This window comes from Micromys minutus (genome assembly GCF_963924665.1).
Source record: "Micromys minutus genome assembly, chromosome: 31".
NCBI lineage: Eukaryota > Metazoa > Chordata > Mammalia > Rodentia > Muridae > Micromys > Micromys minutus.
This window is the reverse complement of record NC_137966.1, coordinates 27,224,637-27,247,988: the sequence shown is the minus strand read 5'-3', so window position 1 is coordinate 27,247,988 and position 23,352 is coordinate 27,224,637. Positions and strand designations below refer to the sequence as shown.

Below are 23,352 nucleotides of genomic sequence, written 5' to 3'. Positions count from 1 at the left end.
TGAGACCCCCCACTAAGACCAAGTTTCACATGTGCTCCATATGTATAGGAGGCCTAGGAATAGACCATGCATGCTCTTTACTTGATGGTTCATCTCTGAGAACCCTCAATGGCTCCAGGTGGCTTGGCTCTGTAGGTCTTTTGTACGTATACTCTACCCCAACTGCCTCAATCCTTCCTCTAACTTTTCAACATGACTTCCTGAATTCTGCCTCATGTTTGTGCATATTTATCTGTTGCCAATGAGATGCCAAATCTTTGAAATTCAGATCCCATTTTAGAGAACCTGACCTATGTTCGAAAAGGGGTCAACAGGCTAGTACCTAGCTTTAATTTCAAGGTTGCACCCCAACAAAACCTGAACCCAGCTCTAGTTTCTAGGCTCAACCCCAACAAAAACAGCACTCAATAAGACTAGTGTCATCAGGTTTAACCTGTATCCCCTGTTTACAAAATGACCTCCTACCTAATGACCAACAATGCAGAAAGGAGTAGATATTAACTTTGTGATATGACTCCCAGAAGTAGCTAATTATGTTACAGGCCATAGGAAAAAAAGTTTTCATTTGCATTTTTGTATGTTGTTTTTGTGTTTCTGGTTACAGGATGACTTTGATGAGGTAACTTTGAGAAGCTTTGATGAGATGATTTTGACTGATGACTTTGACAAAGTAACTTTGATTTTAATGGACTTATTAACATGAGACAGACTGCATCTACCACATTCTACAGATCACTACACCACAGAAGAGGCCACGAATCTATTTCCTGGCCCCACATTATAACCCTCCCAAATATGCTTGCTTTCACCTGACATTAGAGTGAGATGTTAACTTTATTGTGGTTAAGAAGGGGCTCTTGGTCTACACTCAGTCTGTGCTGGCAAGTCTAACGTAGCCTCAAGATGGCCTACAATTTGGCCAGAGTATATAATCCTACTCTGAGAGAAAATAAAGCCCTGCAGATTGTTAAGGAAGTTCATGAGGCATTTCAACAACACACTCCCATGAACCCTGTATAATCAGAAGCAAACGCAGCAGTCACTTGAGATTTATTCATCAGGGAACATCAGATATTCAGAGAAGCCTCCAGAGGATTGTGAGGTTAGAAAAAAGGAGTTTGAAAGCCAAAGCGATATTTCCAGACAAACTATTTAATAAGGGAGAGACTAGAGATGAGAAGTTGATCAGAGATGAGAAGCAAAAAATTCAAGATCTGGCAAGGATTCTGTTGGCAACCAAAACCAAACTATAAGACCATAAGAGTTGCCTAAATAGGTAACCTCAGAAGACAAAGATAAGGGGCCCTAAATCAAAAGTGCCCTCTTTCTAACCCCAAGGTAATCTTAAAAGTAAAGGAAAACGCACCAAATTTTTGTAGATAATTAAGAAATTTCAATGATATGTCATGCTAAATTCTGAAGATAAATTTCCTTCATTAGTTTATGTATGACTTCCTGGTGGCAACTGAAATAAAACAAAAACTCAAGAGTTCTTAGAGGTCCTAAAATATTTGGACTATTAACCCTCTGCTAAAAAGACCTTGCTCTGTCAACAACAGGTGACCTCCCTAGATCCAGGAATACATATTCAAAATTGGGGCCCTGATATTTGCCAATATATAATGTGTCACCAATTGGCAGAGTCTGGCCCCTACACTGTTCACACATCAGTGTAGCAATGGATGACTTCCTGGTTAAAGATGATGACAGGAATACTAATTACCAGCCAATCTTCTAGAATGTCCCCAGAATAACTTTTCAGCTGCCCAGCTGCCTAACCCTGAGCTCTATTGATGGGCCTCTGCAAGTCTGCTCAGATGGATCCAGGTAACATTGCTCACAAATGGCAACAGCTCCATTCAGTATGGACAATGGTATGCCTAGTCAGCATTTGTCTCAGAAAACAAGATCATATGGGCAGAGCCAGTCCTGGCAGGAATGGAAGCCCAGCAATCTAAACTGGCAGCTCTGGCCAAGGCGTCAGAGCTGAAAAAAGACAGAAGACACAGAAGGATCATTTTCCTTTGCTACTGCTCATTTCTATGAGGCTATTCATAGGGAAAAGGGCCTTCTGGCAGCAGAAGGAAGATCTACTACTAATAAAGAGGGAATCTTCTCCCTACTAAGGGCTCTAGAGTGGTGTAAAAGGCTTGCCATCATTCACTGTCCAGGGCATAAGAAGGAAAGAAACTCCATCTCACAGGGCAGCAAAAAAGCACATAAAACAGCCTGGCTGGTGGCCCTGGAAACTGGACCCCTCATGCATTTGATTGTTCTAGATTCAGAGAACCCCCAGAATTCATAACCAGCATAAATATACTACTGAAGATAGGATCTAAAAATCAGCCCATGTCTCAGTGCCATAGGCATGTTGGACTACAGCTGACCACAAACTTATCATACAAGAGAAAATGGGTCTACACATATTGAAATAGTCCGTCATTCTTCACATATGAGAGCCAGTAGAATGAAGGACTTAGTCTGACAGTCCAAAATCAAAATCAAAAATGCCAATTGGAAAATAGCAAAAAAATTGAAAAATTGTAAGGCCTTTCAATTGACCAATGCAGTGGCCAATGTGAAGAACCCCAGTACTCAGTAAGAGAACAACAACCAGGAATCTATCAAGAAACCAACCTTACAGAGATAAAAACAAGAAAACTGGGATACAGATATTTGCCAGTATTTATACATACATTTTAAAGAATGACTAAGACTTTCCCAATTAAATATGAGATTATAGAAATAGTAACAAAAACATTATCAAAAAAAATTCTTTAATCATATGATTTTCCAAGTTTATAAACTGATTAAGGGACTTTAACTTCAGATTTTTGCAAGACAGAATGTTGAACTTTGTCAGATATTGAATTTGTGGCTTCTGTTCTCTCACCAGCTTCTCCTCTGTAGTCTCTCATTTATTAGATACTCTCTCTGCCACTATTACTATGTTCCTCAAACTCCTAACCTCTCAACCTTCTGGGGGCATCTCTCATTATCTGGTACTACCTGATTAATAAATTTAGATTGATTTCTGCATTTGCTTTTGATGATTCAGGGTTTATGTGAGTGAATTGTCAAAATGCCTCCATGACTCTCTCTAAAAAAGGTTCAGGGAGTTCCTTTACTCCCCAAATAATGGCATACACTCTGACCAAATTGTAGGGCATTGTGGCCACCTTGTGACCTTTTAGATGAGCCTGAAGGTAGATCTTTTATTTTCAGGTGATATAATCTCAGCCTGGGCATGTCAGGGGAAAGCAAGCATATTTGGGAACTTCTGTGTGGTGCCAGAAATCAGATTCTTGGGTTCTTATGCGGTGAAGTGGTCCATAAAATGTGGAAGATGCAGTGTGTCTCGTGTTAATGTCTATTAAGTCAAAGTTACTTTGTCAAAGACATCTGTCAAAGTCATCTCATCAAAGTTTTCTTGTCAAGGTTTTCTTATCAAAGTCATTTTGTCAAATCATCATGTAATGAGAAATATAAAAGAACCTGTAACAACACAAATATAACCTTCCCTGTCTATGAAGCAGAAATAAGAAACAAACAGAAACTGGTACTCATGCAAAAATCACTCTATGACACCCAAAACACAAGTCCAACCTTTTCTCTCTATTAGGCAGAAATGAGAAATAACGAGAAAGTGGCACACACCCACAAGAAAAGTACCAGATTGGTGGGCATCTCTTGACTCTCCTGAGCTCATGCCCAACCCAGACAATGACTTGGGGTGTCTCCTGGTCACACTTTGGCCACAAATCCCAGACAAGTCTGTGTTAAAAACAACCAAACAAGGAAAAAATTTAAATGCCTTGTACGGAGAAGGATGTGGTGCCACTGTCAATCTGTGAACAGAGACAGACAGCAACAACAACTAAAACCAGGAGAAAGTACAGCCTATAATAACAAGAAACATCCAGACTGTGGTGTCCACAGAAGACAAATGTGGCACTACTCAGACCTGGAAAAGGATACAGCCCGCAGTAACAATAACCAACCAGAAGGTGGCAGACACATACACATGATTAGTATCAGGACTGCACAAATGTTTACTCAGACCTTGAAAAATCACCATGGTATCATAAGTCACTTACCTTTTCACAAGTTTTTGTTAGGCTCTGTAGATCTCACACAAAGTTTCTAACATTCTGACAAATTAGCTGCCACATAAATAACAAGATTTTGCACTAATGCACAAGTACTCACCTGCTCAAACCACATAGAAAACTTCTGACACTCAGAGATTTCTCAGTGTAACTCAAAGCTAGAAGAGTTACAATGGCAAAAACAAGCCACCAGTTTCTACACAAATAAATTGTTGTTTTGATATGCAGGTGAGGGAAGGCACAGACAAAGCAAGGCATCTACTGGGCAGTGAAAACGTAAGGCAGGGACAAAGTTTTAGAAAGGCAGGAGAGATAGGAGAGGAGGGAGAAGAAGCCAAGATGGAGCAGGAAGAGAATGGTCTATCTCCTTGTGGCTTTGAATAGCCACAGGAGCAATAAATGTCGTGATATGGATGGATTATTATGGGCAATTTGTCTTTTCTAGTTGGGCAGATTGTAGCATTTCAATTGGACCTGTGTTTATTGTGTAGACATTCTATGGAGTAAGAATTTACTGATATAAATCTGATTGGTGAATTACAAACTTCTAGAGTTTAGATTTGATGGGCTATTGGGAATTATGACAGTAACCACAGGCAGTGGTTGTGGGGAATGTGAGCAGAGTCTGCTGCAGAGAGTCTCAGTAAGGTGGCCACCACTGAGATGAAAACATGCTGAAGATGCCATATGGCTCTACGATGCTGGCAATATTGTGGGTTGGAAGATGTTTTTTTAATATATACTGCAACAGGTGGCAAACTGACATGTTAGACAAGAGTCCACTAAAAATTTAAGATTGCCAACCTGAGAGTTAGAGGTTTTTTTTTAAGTTAAAGAAGGGTGGTGCCATGATGAGTCACATGATGGCTCAAGTGCAGAAACCTTAAACAAAGAAACAGACAAACTCAGCTCACAAATAAACCAAGTAAAAGAAAAAACAACAACAAAACCCAAATGGCAAAACAAATGAAATTCCTAAATGAAAACCTAAAGAGAGCTTTACATCCAGTGATATGGCTCAGAGGGAAATGGCACTTTCTCACAAGCCTGAATTCAGGAATGAGGCCCACAGGTATACTGAGAGAAACCACTTCATGTTCTTGTCCCATCACCTCTACGTGCATGCCCCCCTGCTGATAAAACAAAGCACAAATGAACTAGTACAGCTATCATGCAAAGAACAGCAGGGGAGTTGATCGAGGATGGTGGTGCAAGCTTCAGGGGACTGATAAAGAATAGCCCCCAAACTGAGTCTTGCTTAGACAACATAATGCAGTTAGGTCTCATTCAACCAAATACCATTAATGGGAGCTGGGTGTTAAATAGGCAGCTTAGCCCCTTGCCCTGGGCTTCATGAATGAAAATAGCTAAAGTAAGGGTCCCATGCTCTTTGGGTTAAAGGGAGCTAGTGGGCTTCAAAAGTGCTATGGATGTCTTTTGGGAAGAGTAAGGAGAAATCAATAGTAGAAAGAACAATTTTCAAAATTACATGGGACCAAGAGAAAAGAGATTTTGGGCTGAATGGGACACATGGGCAGGGAATTAGGGAGCCTAGGGGCGAGCGTTTACCTTGACAAGTTAATAGATACCTCAGTTATTAATAGAAAAGCCAATGAGTACATCGGGTCATAAAGAAAGAGAAGGACTCCATCTTTAACTGTTGTAACCCGCCATTGGAGCCTGGCCTTATTTTCCCTTCCCCCACTTGTTTTGCTAAGAACTCCTTCCTTATAATATCCACTGTGGTTTTTAACCATACCCAAGAACATTCTGTCCGAGCCATCTTTACCCTAAAAACATCCTGTTTTGTACACTTTTAACTGCACCTGGCCCCCACAAACTTCCTTGTTCACCCATATAAAAACAGTCCCGATTAAAGCCTGGTTGGCATTCACCCATTACTGAATGACCCATGTGTGTGTTTCTTCTTTAATTCCCCCAGGACTCTGTCCAAAACTCGGTGACAGTGGCGGTGCAGTTGCCACCATCTGGAGGTCCCACTGAGATTGGAAACTGAGGAAGACCTGATGAGATCCTCCCCGGGAGACAGCAACTGTAAATAAAAGGGGAACACACTGGGGGAAAAAAACTGTTAAAAGGTTATTATTTTCTAATCCTCTTAAAGTGAAACTAAAATGGGGATGACAAGTTCCTTTGTACTGTTAGCAGACCAATTCACTGAACTCCTCAAACAGCAGGGAATAGCCATTCGGTCAAAAATAACTCAGAAATTTGTTAAGGAGATTGAAAAAAAGTAGTCTTTGGTTTTTGATAAGTGGTTTACTAAATAATCCTGATTGGAAACAAGTTAGAAGAGATTTCCCAAAGGCTCTTGATCACCAAGGGCCAGATAGTTTTTCAGTCATCAATTTCTCTCTTTGGAGGTTGGTGAAAGATGCTCTCCTAAGTGATAATGCTAAATTAAGAGAAATTAGGGCCAAAATGGAAAGAAGTTCTGAGATTGTTAAAGATGAACAGACAAAGAAATCTGTTACTTTGGCAGATACCTCTGATGAGTCAGGAGAGAGTGAAAGCGAAAGCGAGGAAGAGTCTAAACTCAAAGAAGAAATTAGCAGTGTAGAAAAGAAATTAGATAAATGTAAATTAAAAAATAAAAAGGGCTTTTCTCCAGAGAGGTTCGTTGCTCCTTCGGCCCCTTCAGCCTATGAGAATACAGGGTGGGATGATGATTATCCAGAATTTCCTGATTTGCCTTGTAGGGGGGTCCATTTCAAACCATCACCACAGGACCTCCCCTGAAGTCACAGGCTTTACCTGTAATTGAGACCATTGATCTGAATTACCCTAATCAATATATTCGGCAACATATTCCATTAACCTTTAAGGAACAAGGCACTAAAAGAGGCGGTCACGGCTTATGGACCTTTGGCTCTATTTACCTTGGCTGCATTTGAGTCTTATACCCAGTCTAATTTAATGCCTAGTGATTGGCAACAGCTCTGCTGAGCAGTGTTGAGTGGCAGGGATTATTTACTCTAGAGGGGAGAATATCAAGAACATTGCCTTGCCGCCACCCGTCTAAACGCTCAGGCAGGCCACCCTCAAAGAAATATTGAAATGTCGGGGACAGGGCCTTATGCTGCCCTCCAGAAATCAGATAGCCTATGACCCCGCAGTGCATTTACAAGTTGCCATGGCTGCTACTCAGGCATAGAAAGCCCTGCCTAATAAAGCTGCTGGAGACCAACTACCTACCATCTGAGACTTTCTCAGACTTTGTCGATAGACTGTTACAACTGGCAGGAAAGCTGTTTGGTGGTGTGGATATCCCCATTGTGAAACAATTGGTATCCAAAAACACTAATTAGTACTGCCCTGACATTTATAGGACCTAACACCATCCTCTCAAACTCTGCATCCCAATTTAACTCCCCAGATTAACCTTAAAATGCAACTATGAGCCATAATAATATCATATTCTTATGTTTGGACCAGTTCTTTTTAATAAGTTTCTAGGTATTTTGCGAAGTTGACTTGCAGCCTTTTAATTGATGATGGTGAGACAACAGTACCACGTTCTTCATGAAGGAAGAGATTTTGTCGACACCACATACTAGTACTTTTTCCCTCTTGACCTTTACTCTCTATTCCTTTACCATGCCTGTGCTCCATAGCTTATTTCGAGCACCCAGCGTATCCAGAGCTGGGTGCCGTGCTAACTTCCCTCCTTCATATAATCACATGGTCATGAGGTGCAGCTAAGACTGCAAGAGGGGTTTGTTATAGCCGTCCTGGATCCTCTGTGAAGCATGCTCTCTTGACACCAGTCAAGGCCAATATAACATTTTGGACCACAGAAAAATTGTGGCCATAATGACAAGCAGTTAGCCAAAGACAGGCAACCTTCTGGGAGCAGGCCAACCTAAGACAGGGGCTCTGAAGACTGGCAGGGTACCCAGAGACAGGCAAGAGCCTTGAAACCCCAGACTGATCCGAAGACAAGGCACTGCTTGAAATTGGAGTTATGCCTCTTTTTATACTCGTTTGAGCCTCTACTTCCCCTCTACAAATTTGTCTTTTATATAATATAAAAGGGGGAGCTGTTGTAACCCACCATTGGAGCCTGGCCTTATTTTCCCTTCCCCCGATTGTTTTGCTAAGAATTCCTTCCTTGTATCCATTGTGGCTTTTAACCACACCACAGAACATTCAGTTCGAGCCATCTTTACCCTGTAAACATCCTGTTTTGTACTCTTTTAACTGCACCTGGCCTTCCCGAACTTCCTTATTCACCCCATATAAAAACAGTCCCGATTAAAGCCTGGTTGGCATTCACCCATTACTGAATGACCCATGTGTGTGTTTCTTCTTTAATTCCCCAGGCCTCTGTCCAAGGCTTGGTGATGGTGGCAGTGTGGACACTGTCATTTAACAAGCATGAAACATTTCTGGTTTCAGAGGGCATGGAGGCCTTTGTCTAAATACCTTATGGTTGAAAAAGGACCTTCTTCATGTCCAGGCTTGAATGGGCTCAATAGGAGTGGATAGACCCCTGGTCCTGTTATATATTTGAAGGCTTCTTTCTAAAGTTTTTTTGTCTGTGATTGATCTATGCCCCTCTGAGGAGCTTGTCCAGGGTATTCTTGAGCAATTCCATGCTAAGTGTGGACCACAGTAGATGCTGCTGTTTGGGCAGCATAGTTTCACCACTGTTGTAGAAGCCTTGACCTGCTTATTTTGAACTTCTGTACCATGCTCTTCAGAGTAGGAGAATTGAGCCTGGGAGGTTTTGTTCTCCTTGTTGTTATTTGTTTGTTCATTTATTTGGTTTTGTATCTTCTATCTTTAGTTGAGGGTTTTCTCAGGACATGTCTGAGGGTGAAATCACACGGTTAAGCCTTATTCTATGTCTGGCCATGAAACCTACAATTCCCTGGCTTGTCTGGTGCTCAGAGATTTTATTCTGGTAGCTCACTGCACTCTACCACCTGTGCAGGTGTAGCAGCCACTGCAGAGTTGTGCCCTTAGTTTTTAGCCATTCAAATCTACCTACTCTATGCAATTCCTTTTTGGTTTCAATCCTGAGCCTGCAAAATAGGAACTTAGAAGAAACACTGTGAGCCTCAGAGAAACACCTGTTTGCTACCCAAAGCCAGGAGTAGCAATTTTCTTTCTTGCTTGGCAGTTGTACTCAACTGGCAGAGGCATGGGACTAAAGATTTGGATTCCAAAGGAACTTCTGAGCTTGGTTTCTCCTTATTATCTCTACAGAAATTGGGCATTTACAGGACACTGGCCACATCTAGGGTTGGTCTTCAATGTTTGCAAATCTTGAAACTCCCTGCCAGGTGTGCCTAGAAAGTAACCTCAAGGGTCACTTTAGCATCCATTTTTCTAGGGGGACAGCATCAACCACACAGTTCATAACAGATCAGTTGCCTTCCAATCTAGGGCAAAACTTTGAATGACTTACCAACTACACATGATTAAACAACCTTTCCTTAAGAAAAGTGGCTAACTTTAAATTGGGGTGTTTCTTGTGTGAATATCTAATATTTTGTTGTATTTATAGGGTATTGTGCATATTGTGCATTTAAAACCTGAGATCCACAGGGGCCTGAAGAAATGGGCCTAGAACCTGAAGCCTGAGTTCCAGTTGAGAGCCACTGATGACATTAGTTCTGAAACCAAACATTGGTCTTCTTTTACAACATGTGTTCTTAAGGCATGAGACATCTAAGTTCACCTATGGCTTGCTGGGCTTTTTTTATTTGTTTGTTTTCTCAAAAGCATCTAAAAAAGATGTTTATTGTGAGCAAACGTCCAGCAGGTTCACAGGTTCCAATCAAAAAGGCCTACAAGGCTGACAGGCAGAGAGGGAGACAGTGTGTATGTGGGGGAACAAGGAGTGTGAGAGACAGAGGTTATTTCAATGATTCTTCTGTATGACAGGCAACCTATATGTCCCTATGTGAACCGCCTTAACTAATAACTTTCAATGATGACATGCCTGGCATCAATTTGTATATTTCGACTCTCTCAGGAGGGCATTTCTGGCAAATTCCTTAAACTTAGTCCCTGTATTCCACTCAGACAACAGTCATGACATCTAAAGAAAGTATCAAATGGATTTTCTCCCTTCATTTGCTTAATTATTACATAGTTTTGACTTTGGCACAGGACTGTGTCTTTCTGTGAAGCCAGGGTTGTTTTAGAACTCTAAGTTCTAGCAATCCTCTTGCCTCTGCATCCTTCTAATGCTAGGATTGAGGTCGTGAATCAATATAACTCATGCTCCATAATATTAGCAAACCTCAGAACATACTCAATACAACAAGGTATGCTGTGAGGTTGGCCCTGCCCTGAGAAAGTATGTGGGGGGGGGACAGGAATCTGAGAGACAGAAAGGCTGTTTTAATGTCTTTCTTTGTACCCCACATTAATCCATATGTCTAACTATCTGGGATTCTCAGAGATTGTGACTTCAGACACTGCTCAGATGGTTGGAAACAAAAGGATGTACAGTGACTGATATCTTGGAACTGGAACTTGACATGGTGAACAGTCAGATGAGCTGTGGGAAGAGGGCTCTTGTGGGGACAGAAGCACAACTTGGCAGTTTTGAGTGACTTCTGACAGAATAGTGTAAATAGGTGATTTTTCATCTTTGTGCAGTCTCCTTCAGTTCCTTCTGTTCTTCCTTATCTCTTCCATTGAAGTCCCCAGCCTCAGTCAATAGTGAGTGTCTGTAATTGCCTTAGACAGATGTTGGCAGAGCCTCTCACAGGACAGCCATACCAGTCTCCTATATGTTGGCATCAGCAATAGTGTTGGGGTTTGATGTCAGCTGATGGAATGGAACCCAAGATAGGTGGTCTCCGGATGGCCTCTCCTTCACTCTCTACTACAATTTTTGTCCCTATTTTTTCTTCAGAGAGGAATAATTTTAAGTTAAAATTTTGAGATGTGTGAGTAGCCCCTTCCTTCAACTGGGAGACATGCCTATGCGGAGGTCATGGTCTCTTCAGGTTCTATTGCATATTTTAGCTAGTGTCATCCCCACTGGGTCCCAGGAAATCTCTCCCATTTTAGTGTCTTTCTTTCAATAACATATAAAATATGTTAACCAAAAAACTATACAACCCTTTGAGTGAAAGAAAGGCTCCCATGACACCATTGAGGGTACCTGTCTTTCCAATTTAGGATGAAGAAATAAAATTATGTTTCTACAACTGCCAGAGCAGTAAGTCAGAAGCTTAGTGGTTATGATGGCAAGGAAGGTTTTTGTTGTTGTTGTTGTTTTGTTTTGTTTTTATTCCATTTTCAGATGTCATGTTAAATGTTCTCACCACTGTACTTCAAATCTACACTGTACAAAGTGACCAGAAAGTGTGCCACGGTAACTGACCAACCTCATAGTGGACCTTTCATACCAGTGTCTTCTCGGGCTCTTTTGGTATGAAACATGTTTCTCATTCAAGTGAATTGAAATGCTTCGGTTGAGTAGATGCTCAGGAGCCTCATAAACAACAACAACAACAAAAACAACAAAGATATTGCACCATCTTTGTTTAGTAATTCAATGTTTGTTTCTTTCACAGCAAATAATTACTTCATTGAAGTTAAAACTTCCAAATATAACTTAATAGTCTTCAAATTGAGCTAAGATCACTCAAGATGAAAATACTCTGCTAAATACAGATCACTTACAATAACTTTAACAGTTAATTGTTCGTAACAAACATCAAGTTTTTTCCTAGACCAGTTTTAAGACGATCTGTTAGGACTCCTCATGCAGGTGAAAAACGCTCTTCAATTTTCTTGTCTTCTTATTTTTAATATAGAAGTTGGAAAGGACATTCAACTTTCAAGTCTCCACATTGAACTTAAAAAAAAAGTCATCATCAGCATGTGGAGGTAAACAAGTCAAGTTGTATAACTCCAGAAGGTAGAGGCCTTTGTTTGGTGCTCATAGTTACATATGCACAGAGTTCAGTGTTCCAGCAGGAAAAAGAATTTGTCAAAAAGTAGTAAGTTATTTACTACTGTGACATTTCAAAACTCCCACAGCTTTGCCTAAGGACACAAACACATTTGACTTGGTCCCCTATGTGCCTTTGTGGCTGTAATTTTTTTTAAATTGCTTTTATGTTTTTATTTACTATTCTTCACTGTGCAATGTAGGAAATGCCTCACGGAATTTCACAGACCAAAAATGTGCAAGCTAGTTCTTTATACAATAGTGTTGGGATTCTTTTGAAATTAGCCCAGAAATGAATTATTTACACACATGAAAAATGCATGCTTGGGTCTTTTTTTCTTTCTTTATGTAAGAAAAAGCAGGAAAACTTCTAATAAAAATATAGATTTTATTATATTTAATAATATTATTAAATATTATAATATAATATTACATATTATAATATAATATTACATATTATATTATAATATTACATATTATATTATTATAATATTATATAATGTATTATTATATTTAATAATATTATATTATTAAATTATTAAATATTATATATAGAAAATGTTATATATATAATAAATATATATATATATATATATATATATATATATATATATATATATATATATATATATATATATCAGAGATTAGGCAGCACACATCACCAGCACGGCTCTAATGAGAAGCCAGTTACAGGGCTTGGTCATGAGGTGGCAAGCTCCTCCTGCCCCATGTGGCCACGATCAGCTCTCATGGCTCCATGATTGGACACTGGTAGGCTTTTCTAGATTCTTTAGTTTAGAAAAACCTTAATCTTTAGGAATGGCTCAAATATCAAAATGTATGACTGTGCTCTGTGTGTGAGTGTATACATGAACAATCTTACTTCACTAAAAATATTAATAATAAAATAAAAACATAAACCCCAAATGCCCAAATTTGGTTCAATTTTCATTTGTTCTGAGGTGAGCCATAACAGCTGTACTGAATTCTTTAATCATGTGCAACTCTGGGGAAAATATTTTTTTCTTCTAAAAGCACGACCACTTTACAGGATTAAAAGTCTAGTAACATTTCTAAATATTATTCATATCCTACGAGTGTTGGTTGTTAATTTAAAACTCCATTAGTAAAATTACAGTACAAGCATGATTAACCCTCCAGAATGGCAAATCCCCGACTCCAGTGAAAGCTACATTACATCTTCAGTAGTACAGTGGAACTAATAAAGCTCTTAAAGGCGGCGGACTGCGGGTTGATGCAGAGAGGTACTCTGTTTCCTTTCTGCTGTTCCAAAATGAACTGGTGTATAATTTCTTTAACTTGTCGGACATAGCTAAGGTTCTTCTCAAAGGTCAAATTTGGGGTTGGTGACAGGCTCAAAGTCACTGGTATAGACTCTTCCCGTCGAGGTGGAAAAGCAGCATTTACGCATACACATGGTATCTCAGCCGCCGTTCATCTAGGTAGGAGTGAGTTAAGGCATCCTTAGTGGATATTCTTTTTGATAGATCAAATACCACCACCCTGCAAAGCAGGTGAACAGCTTCATGCGTGACCTGGCTGGGAAGTGGGGAGGTTTTGGCGGACAATACAGGACAGGTAGCCGGGGTCGTGGGTCTTATCTGCTACCATGGCAGCACCTATGCCAGTGGCAGAGGCAGCAGCAGGCTTTGCTGATGACATGAGCCTGAGTTACAGGCCAGTACAAAATACAGTGAAAAAAGATTCTGATGAAGGCTTCTGGAGAGAAAACTTTTCCACGTGTTATAGCTCAGTCAAACACTCGCATTGTTCTAGGTGAAATAACTTTTATACCTTATTGCATGTGGATAGGAAACTTACACTTTTTGAGGAGTGTGATTTACAAAAGCAATTTACAAAAATTACACAAAAGCAATTTACAAAAGCCATGTTTGGCACTCAGGAATGGTTAAATAAATGGAGTACAAACCCACAGGCTTAATTTTGAGAGAGTCTGTACTGTTATTTTCTCTTTTCTTCACAATTCCTACATCTTTAATAGGGTACAGAGTTGGCAACTGTAAATTACAGTTCCTAGGTGCCTCTTAATTCAATTATATGCATGTGACTAAGTTCTGGCCAGTAATATATGAACAAAGACCACATGCAAAATGTTGTATAACTGAACCCTCAAGAAGTTCCTCCTAAACCTTGAGTATGGTCAAGCAAGACTAAGCCAGAAAGCACCATTCTGGTTCACTTTTATACTAGACTCAAGTACAATCACATATAGTACATACATCAATCACAGACATTTTTGTCCTCTCCTCCTCATATGGAAAGCCATGGGGCCAGATACTCAGATAATAAACTTCAGTCCAAACACAAGAAGCCAATTACAATAACAACAACAATAACAAAACCTGGTTTGGTGGCACACACTTGTGCTGGGGAGACAGAGACTCCATGTCCTCACTAGCCAAGCAGCCCAGCATACCTGTTTAATTCGAAGCCAATGAAAAATCCTGTTTTACAAAAACAGTGGATGAACACCTGAAGAATGACACCCAAGGTTGTCCTCAGACCTCCACACATGCAAGCTCATGTATACACAGCCAAAGGACAAAACTACCCTGTAAGAAGTTTTTCATGAGCCAGTAAGATAGCTCAATGGGTAAAAGTTCTTGTGCAGCCAAGCCTGATGTAATCAGATCAATACCTGGGTCCTACACAGAACCTGATTCCCACCAGCTGCCCCTGACCTCCACATGTTGAGGTTTGGTTTGTTGCTATGTATTGTAATGCTAACTGCAGGCCAAGGTCTGATTGTCCCAGAGACAAGAGTCCACATGTAGACCCAAGTGATGCCATATGACCTTGCCCAAATATTGTTTCTGATTGGTGAATACAGATGCCAACAGTCAATAGCTGAGCAGAAAAGACATGAGAGAGAGTCCTGATCTGGAACTTCCCATCAGGCCTTAGGAAAGGTCCCTTAGTCTCCCTTCCTATCCAGCCAATTATCCTACTACCTGGAGATATGGAGGGTCCTTGAGTCCCCCTTCCTACCCAGACAATTAACAGAGGTCACCAGGACCACCAATCATTACATGCCTAGTTACTGTTGCTATAATCTGCACTCAAAAATTATATAAATAGCTTATAATAGAAAAAGAAGGGGTCACCTCTCCTTTGGGTGCAGGACACCCCATCGTGCTGGAACAATAAACCTCTTGCTATTGCATACTCTCACTTGGGGGGTCTCCTGGTAGCTAAGGCTCACTTTGAGTCTTACAGACACAGGCAGGGTTTAACATTCCAGGACTTCCATCATCAGAGAAGAATCACAAGGGGGAAGGAAGATGAAGAAAGGAGGAAGCCACTATAGGTTAGGTGATTCATAAAATAATAACCATGTGGACTGGCTAATTGCAGTTAAGAGCAGCTCAGATGCAACAACAGAAATTATATAGTGGGATTATTGGCTGGGAAATAGACATAATAGCCAGAGGATCGGTATCTGTCCAGCTCTTGTGCTAATTAAGGCTTACTGTAAATATGAAGGTTGTGTGTGTCTTTTATCTGGGAAGTAAATGGTCAAAGGCAGGGTAGAAACCCCAAGTTGAGATTAAATAATTTTTACAACATACACATATACAACTCCACACCCACACACAAAAATAATAAATGTAATTTTTAAAGGTGGTTAAAGCACTTGCCATCAAAAATTAGTATCTAAGTTTTATCAACAGAACACATGAGTACGACCTCCATATATACACACTAATACATACACACACACATACAGAGTAAATTAGTGTAAATGTATATATATTTTTTTTTCACATCATCTCTTCTTGGCCCAGACCCACTTTTGTCTTTGGTTTACATAGCTCCCTTCCTCACATCTACCTCTCCTCCTCTCATGTCTGTCATGCTTGCAAGTGTGTTTCTCCTCCCTTAATGTCCGTGTTTAAATCTATACTAAACTCTTTATAAGCTACAGTTCTGGTGACTATAAAGATAGTTCCCAGGTTAAAATGAACCTGCTATGCAATCATGAGGCCTGCAGTCCGAATCCCAGCATCCTGAAAACAGCAGTGACTACAGCTTCCAGGACTCAGACAACATCTTCTTAGACACAAATAATGAAAAACAGCCAGTAATTTGGAGAAACATACATGTACAAATATATGGCAAAAAAATGGAAAAGTTTGTCCTTTTAAAATGTAGCTCACAGAAGAGCTAGGACCTGGGTCATGAATCTAAGGGAAGTAAGTGAAAATCCCTGTTCCTTGTGTACCCTATGACCTAACCAAATACTATTATCTCTACAAATACGTTTCTCGGTGTGTCAAATTTAAGTGGTGCTTTTAAATATTAAATGGGATATCACTTAGCAAAGAGTTTTGGAATGTAGTCCATACGGAGTAATTTACCAATAATGATTAAATTTTGGAACAAATGTTAAAAACACAAGCAGTTTCATGTTCATTTTTAAGTGTCAGGCACAAGGCTTAGAATCCTATGACTTAAAGTTGAGATGAAGACATAATAGGAATTACAAGAAGACATTTTGTCAAGGACAAATGCTAAATAAAAATACCTAGTATTACCAAAATATAATTACCATAGATAGAGTCTTAAGTTTGTGAGACTAACTCGATGCATTACTTCACAATTTTTATTATTACAAAGATATGGTTTTGTTTTCATAAACGATAAAGGAAGAAACAATGCATTAGAAAAAAGAAAGCAAAAGTACGTATGTTGAATATTTCTAGGTTGCTTTCTGCTCCAACTTGAGAACTAAAATGCAACATGTAGAAAAATATCCTTGTACAAAATGGTAGAAAACATCACATTAAAGATAACAAGATGACTCTCCTTCTTGAACCTTTCAAAAAATAGACGGCCCTGAGATCTAGAGTGTTACTGTCTGGAACAAGAAGCCCCAGTAAGTTCTTTCATCTCCACAATCATATTTCCAGTAGAATATCAAAGCCAAACCTAGGAAAGCCATTTAGGTGGCTTTCTTATACTCAGCAATTTATTTTTATTTTATTCTAGACACACAGAGAAACTACTTAGAAAGTCAAATAAATTTTGGTAGGCAACAAAATCCTGAAGCCCAGTAGTGAGAGTCACGGGGAAGGCTAAGGTTAAGTTGGCAGCTGCACTGACGGCAGGGAGAAGGAGCTTAGATTCAGTTCTGCATGCAATCCAGAGAAATATGAGGATGTTGAGAACAAAAGGTTCAAACCAAGTTCTTTCTCAAAAGATTATTCTGATTTGTTATATGAGGAATAGCAAGAAAAATAAGGACACCTGCGAGGACACTAATCAGTCTAAGGAGGATAACACTAGAACTTAACACTTGCATCTGAGCACAGTTTACAAGATGAGATACTTAAAGAATCTGCACTTGTCTCTCAATTATCACTCTTCTCATGCTCTCAAGCTCTGTTCAAAGAAAATTAATTTTTAAAATATCTATTAATATCCACAATAATGTTTCAGTTGGCACTGCTGTTACTAAAAAAGAAGTAAAAAGTATTTTTGGTTGTTTGTGGTTCGATATCCTGTTTAACTTACCCTATGATTTATTTTGGTCTTCATTTATGATGGGTCTAACTAGACAACCCCTAACTGGTCGGCACGTCACTGTGTAGATCACAGATCCTCCTGCCTCTGTCCCCTAGTGCTAAGAATAACCAAGCGCTGTTTATACTATGATTGATAATCCCTTATATTGTAATAAAACACTAAGAATCACACCAGCCTTCAGGAGCAGGTTCCTTAGGACCCCTTGACTTGTTTTCTTCTCGTGATATTCTCTCTAGCATACCAGGCCCTGGTCATTACACAGCTACAAGAGTATAACATGGAAAAAACATAGTACCTGTAGATTCACAGTCTTATTAAACAACTTTCACTTAAGAATCAATTTATTAGTCAGCTACCAAAAACTGGAAAATGATGTCTTCAAAGTATGAATGAAAAGCTTAGTTAACTCTCTTCTTCACCTGTTTGCCTTGTGGGACTAAACAACTTCTAGACCCCTGGACTTTCATTCACAACTGCTGCTGACCATTCTTGAGGAACTGGACTACAAAATTTTAATGTCTTTGCAGATTTCTATTCAGTGTGGTAAAAGAGAAAACATGAGGAGCTAAAGCCTATGCCAATTGGCTAGTGAATGAAAACTTTTTGAAGCTGAAGAACATCAGTTAAGAGACAAACTAAATCCTGGACTTCATGGTGGACCTCATCAACCTGCAAACGTATACAACAGTTCCATGAACACATGTGAGTGAACTCAGGCTAGAGATGCCTCAGAGTTCAGGCCAAAGTGAAGCAGAATTTTAAATCATAGACTAATAACCCACATAAGACTCTTTGTGTTAAAGCTCTATGTTGGGACTCATTCATTTTGCAACTACTTTAGGTAACAGTACAACTAAGTTCTTGTTGTTGAAAATAAAAGATCATCTGCACAGGCAAGGCTTCAAGAAAAGAATATGCACTTAGCCAGTGAAGCAACTCGAAATAAATATATCCAGATTAAAATGTGTGAGCACATCACTTCTCAGCCTATTGGCTACGATCAAGTGTAAAATGTATGAGCGCAGACCTGGAGAGAAGGCTCAGTAGTTAAGAGTACTAGCTGCTCTTTCTGGGCAAGTTTAACTCCCAGTACCCACAGGACAGCTCAGCACCGTCCACAACACTAGTTCCAGGGCATATGATACCATTCACAGGACAGCTCAGCACCGTCCACAACTCTAGTTCCAGGGCATATGATACCATTCACAGGACAGCTCAGCACCGTCCACAACTCTAGTTCCAGGGCATATGATGCCATTCACAGGACAGCTCAGCACCGTCCACAACTCTAGTTCCAGGGCATATGATACCATTCACAGGACAGCTCAGCACCGTCCACAACTCTAGTTCCAGGGCATATGATACCATTCACAGGACAGCTCAGCACCATCCACAACTCTAGTTCCAGGGCATATGATACCATTCACAGGACAGCTCAGCACCGTCCACAGCTCTAGTTCCAGGGCATATGATACCATTCACAGGACAGCTCAGCACCGTCCACAACTCTAGTTCTAGGGCATATGATACCATTCACAGGACAGCTCAGCACTGTCCACAACTCTAGTTCTAGGGCCTATGATACCATTCACAGGACAGCTCAGCACCATCCACAACTCTAGTTCCAGGGCCTATGATACCATTTTCTGGCTTCTGCCAGCACCAGGCATGCATATGTACACAGACATATGTGCAGCCGAAACATTTATACACATAGACTTAAATTAATAAGGAAAAATAAAACTAAAATATGTGACTATGCAGGCCAAGTACAAAATAAAGTAACGATGATTATCATATCTAAATAACTATCCAGACTTACATTCTCATTCCAGCAAACAATGAGGAGATCCATTGCAAAGGATCTGTTCACAGTGCATGCCTGACTTAATGCTGGATCCTAAATCTCTGTGGTCTCTAAATCTAATTCTATCAAGTTAACTTGATTTTTGTGTTTCATTCAGAGCACTTCTGAATGTGAATGAAATTTCACATGTTTAGGAAATGCTAGGGAGATCGACTCAGAAAACAAAGAAGCCCTGAGAGATTTCAAAGAAGAAACTACTGGTGAGACAGTAAGATAGTGAAGAAGCGCAGATGTCCACAGCCTCCCTGCTCACCTGTAAGTTCCCTTTTATCTCATTTTCTTTGTAACTCTGGGCAAGAACCACAATTCCACGTTAACGATGGTAGTGAAGGGCAATCTCAGCTGGGCTTCGCTGACAGGATTTTGCCATGTCACAAAGAACTGGATCATTCAAAAAAACTGGGGTACTTGGATCTACCCTGGAAGAGAAGGCAGAAATCTTTAGTTTCAAAAGTTGAGAATCTTTAGGAGGCTTCTGAACTCATAGGGTGCCTACTCAAAATCAGGGGTCATCAAAGAACCAGCAATATTTCCACCACTGAGATCTCCTAGAAAATGCAAATTCTATCATCTGTGTGCAAGTTCAAACTGAGCTTCTGAAAATCGAGTTTATAGTGCTGAAAAGATTTCACCAATACTGGTGTTTGAAGTAAACTCCCTACTGTCCTTTTTACCATCACTTAGATGGTTGAGAACCAAAAACACAGTAGGCAACTAGAACAGTGTCCTTTGACTTGCAGTAGTTCAACAGCTTGCTCCGGTTCAGGTAGAGATGGCATTACACCTGTAGATGGGCAAACAAAGATATATGATTCTATGAGATGCTAACGTTAATGGAACAGAGAAATGTTAAAGATGAATTAAAGAAGGGGTATTGTAGGAACTCCAATAACATACTCTGTAAAAACAAAGAATGCCTACACTCAGAGGCACATTCCTATATTCTTCCATACCCTGGAGAATCTCCCTTCCTCACTTCCTCAGTTGTCCTTCTTCCAACTGCTCACCTCCCTCCCACAAGGCACAGATATCCACTGTGTCAAATAACATTTTCCTATGTTCATCACCTGGAAACAGATCTTCTCCCGGCTGGAATAGAAACAATCTGCTTGAGGGTCTGAATAAGAATGAGTATGTCATAGGAATAGCTCAAATTTGAACACTAAATATTCACTAAGGGGAGCACCATTCTGTGTATTTATATTTACAGAGTGATTTGCATATGAAATTATAAGTATTTTTATGTGCTTGATTTAGTCTCTTGTATAAATGAAAAATATATATAAAAGAAAAGCTTAGTCAAGGTCATACAACCAGCAGAAACAAAATCCAAACCCATATTAAAGGCTTTGGTCTTTCCACTTCAAAAGCCATTGAGGACTGTATGTTTGACTTTATAGGAATATGCAGTCATTGGAACTTATTAACAGTGATTGATTGTTAAGAACAGTGACTCACCCCACCCCCCATTTAGAATGTTAGTTTTCAGTTGGGGTTAAGGGAATGATGTTATATATTTAAACACATTACCTTTGAAATTTTGTATTTTTCAACCTGAGACTACATAGAAATTAATCTTCAAAGTGAATCTCACTCTTTAAAAACTGAACAAATATGCATTAGTTACCATACAACAGAGTAAAGTTTCAAGACAATATACACAAAGTGGTACATACTGACCTAAAAGACAGAGAAGAAAACAGAGTAATTCAGAAAAAAATGGCAAATAACTAGGCTAATCAGTAAGCCGAGTGCACTCCAGTAGACTCAATTCCTGGATGGAGAGCTTCAGGTAAACTTCCAAGTGTCAGCACAAGTAGCCCTGGACAGCATTTCCCTGGGCAAAGTCCTGTCAGTGTGAGATAGCAGACTCAAAGAATGGTAATTCTGTTACACCTGACCCAAGAAAAAAACTGGTAAAATCCTAGACAATCACTTGTGCTGTTTTGTTAACAATTAAGAACTTCGTATAGAGCAGGAGAGCCACGCAGCTGTTACTGTGGCTAAGGAGAGCCAGCCTGTGTATGTTTGGGGGGGGGTCCCCGCAAGCGCAAGCCGCAGACAGCCTGCAGCGGGCGCGGAGGCGGCCCCACGCACTCAGAGCAAGAGTGTGGCCAGCGCGGGGCCTGGCCTGCCTGTGAGGACAGCGAGCAACTTCCGGAGAGCGGGTGGCAGAGCGCGCGCAGGGGGCGGCAGAAGCAGGAGGCAAGCGGGCGACAGGCAGACAGCAGACGCCAGCTCTAGGCAGCCTACCTGTGGACCTGCTCCCTACGGTCTGCGCCTCCCTCCATGAGTACTGTCCCTGCTCTTATTCCGGAAGAGTCTGTAGTCCCGGATCTAGGTGAGGGGACCTGGGTTTCCCAGAGGAGGACCGCACTGGCCCTCCCTCCCCGTGGAGGCCCCTCACATGGCCACACATGTGGCCTGCTGAGAGGTGCACTCTGGCCAGTTCCTCAGCCCCTACACCGGGATAATAAGGGGCAGCTGGTGCCATCCACTGACAAGTGACAGGCACTTTGTAGCAGCCTGACTTCCCAGACCAGCAGCCCAACCAGTCCTACCTCTACTCCAGGAAACTTCACCACCTCCATGGAGTGGGGATGAAATAGAAAATAGAGATGCCTTCCTTGTCCTGAAGACACTGTCCCCCTCCAAATCACCCCTGTCGCTATACAAAAGAGGGGCTCTTGGATATAAAAGACCGCCCATACTCCAAACAGAAGCTACCATGCCTCTGAAAAATATGTCAGTGATGGTGTCTGGGACCCAGCTTCCGGGCAGAGCTCACCAGCGGAAAGCCTGAAAAAAGAGCCAGAATCAGATCGACCTTCTCTTGTGAGAAGAATAGCAGATCCACGAGAGAGGGGGGGGGGGGAGGGAGGGAGGGAGGGAGGGAGAGAGAGAGAGAGAGAGAGAGAGATTACTTAGATGTTGTTCTCAGCCCACAGAGAGGAAACTTTGCAGGTGGCTGCCATGTGACAACTGCTGTGTCTCCCAACACTCTGGCAGTCCACTGGAGAAAGACAGTGCTGAGCATTCTCCTTGGTGGACGAAGGATTGGCAAGGATAATTTCTGCTACAGCCTTTGAGAAGAATCAGCATCTTAGTGGTAAGGACCTGCGTGACTTGAGAGACCGAGACAAGGACAAGTGTTTCAGGAGGGAGTTTAGAGATAGTAAGCGTGCCTTTGGTGAGCACAGAAGAAACAATTCGTACACTGAGGAAGAACCAGAATGGTTTTCAGCTGTCAGTCTGAAACCATAGAGCTGACTGGCTTTGATGGTAAGACTGTAGAGGAGGATCACAAAGGACAAAAAGAACAATGGACTGCCTCTGTGAAAAGAGGCATACTGGAGTGCAATGGAGGGGTGGCTGAAGAGGATGAAGTGGAAGTTCCAAGGGATGTAATCCTACCTGAGCAGTCCCCAGGAGAATTTGACCATAATAAATTCTTTAACCTTGATAAGGTGCCATGCATGGCTTCAATGATAGATGTTCTGGAAGAAGGAGCAGTCTCTGCCAGCCACTTCAGTAGGTGGCTCTCTAACCCAAGCTGGTCAGGGGAAAAATCCAGCAGCCTTGGACCCACACACCTTGAAGAACTTGAGAGGCTGGTAGCTTAGGAGCAAGCCGTCCTCTCTCCTGGACAGAACTCGGGGACTTATTTTGCTCTAATGCCATCAGAAGACCATGCTGAAAATAAAATAGACATTTTAGAAATGCTACAGAAGAGCTGGAGAGATGGTTCAGTGGTTAGGAGGACTGACTGCTCCTCCAGAGGTCCTGAGTTCAATTCCCAGTAGCCACATGGTGGCTCACAACCTTCTGTAATGGGATGCAATGCCTTCTTCTAGTGTCTGAAGACA

The 23,352-nt window shown here is 40.9% G+C and overlaps 1 pseudogene across 1 annotated transcript in view; it reads left to right on the top strand.

Moving 5' to 3' along the window:
- The window catches only part of LOC308440465 (eukaryotic translation initiation factor 4E transporter-like), a 34,261-nt pseudogene that overhangs the window by 9,366 nt on the left and 1,543 nt on the right, over positions 1-23,352 (top strand). The window contains exons 2-4 of the transcript in view: positions 605-670; positions 22,059-22,350; positions 22,393-23,214. The product of the transcript in view is annotated as a eukaryotic translation initiation factor 4E transporter-like (transcript). The remainder of the gene's footprint in view (positions 1-604; positions 671-22,058; positions 22,351-22,392; positions 23,215-23,352) is intronic.